Source organism: Antrostomus carolinensis, unplaced genomic scaffold (assembly GCF_000700745.2).
Source record: "Antrostomus carolinensis isolate BGI_N321 unplaced genomic scaffold, ASM70074v2 scaffold12372, whole genome shotgun sequence".
Classification (NCBI taxonomy): domain Eukaryota; kingdom Metazoa; phylum Chordata; class Aves; order Caprimulgiformes; family Caprimulgidae; genus Antrostomus; species Antrostomus carolinensis.
In genome coordinates, this window is record NW_010299019.1 from 10,734 (window position 1) to 11,814 (window position 1,081).

Consider the following 1,081-nt stretch of genomic DNA (forward strand, 5'->3'; position numbering starts at 1 on the left):
TTTTCCTGCACGTTCCCCCTCCCAAGGCCCCACCAGGCTGTGAGATCCCTTCCCCTTCCTCTGCCCACCCTGGCACTCCCCTTACTGGGAGGAAGGAGCAGGCTGGAGGGTCCTGGCAATTGCTGGGACCTCTTTCCAGTTCGTGTCGTGGCTCTGGGCAGCGTGTCCACCAGGTAGCATGAGAAAGCAGCAGGTTTTCTGTGCTCCCATTTAATTAACCAGAACTGTGAAATACTTGTGGTGTGGCCAGTTTTGGATGTGGCGTGGCTAACCAGCTGCGGGAGAAGCCGAGGACTCTGTGCTGGTGGACATTGTGGATCTGACTAGAGACGTAAGATTCCTTTAGGAGAAAATAGTCTCGTTCCTCCTGCTGCCCGATGAGTCTTGGCTGGTCTGTTGTGTTTCGGTGGCTTCCGTAGGATGTGAACACACTTTGAATCCGTTATTTCCTTGTGTGAAGCCGTGATTTGGCTGTGTTACATTAATGAGAGTTAAGAAACCTCTTTTAAAATGTTTTAAGGAGTAAAATGATGTATAATATTATGTAAAATAATTTTAATGCACTAAATCCGGAATTGTTTTGAAAATCCTTGGGATCTAGCAGGTGCTTTTGCCCCTGAACACCGGAGTAGATGGTTTGTTGAAGGACTGCTGGCAACGGTGACCTCTTTTCCTCATTTCCTTCCTCTTCCTGTAACAACCAGTGGAAAAGCCGTAAGTGAGAGCAGTTCCTCCTGTGTGCAGAGCCAGGAACGGCTGTTGCGAAGGGCGGAGAGGTGGTTGCTGTGCACCAGGAGCAGAGTGGCAGTCTGTTCTGCACCAGGTCTGATTGCTCCTCGGGTGCTTTGGCTGGGGGTGTGGAACTCAGCCTGTGTGTCCTCTCTGCACGTAGAGCTGCACAGCCTTTCTGGGGGATGGTGAAGCCTGAAGCTGTTCAGGGTTAATTACAGTCATGAGCAGTGTCAGAGCTGGTAGAGAGCTGCTTACCTTCACACTGCTCAGCTGGTTGCCTTAGGTACATCACTTCACCTTCAGCAGTAGCAAATGCAGCACTGAGAGCAAGCGGCACGTCCAGAGGAAC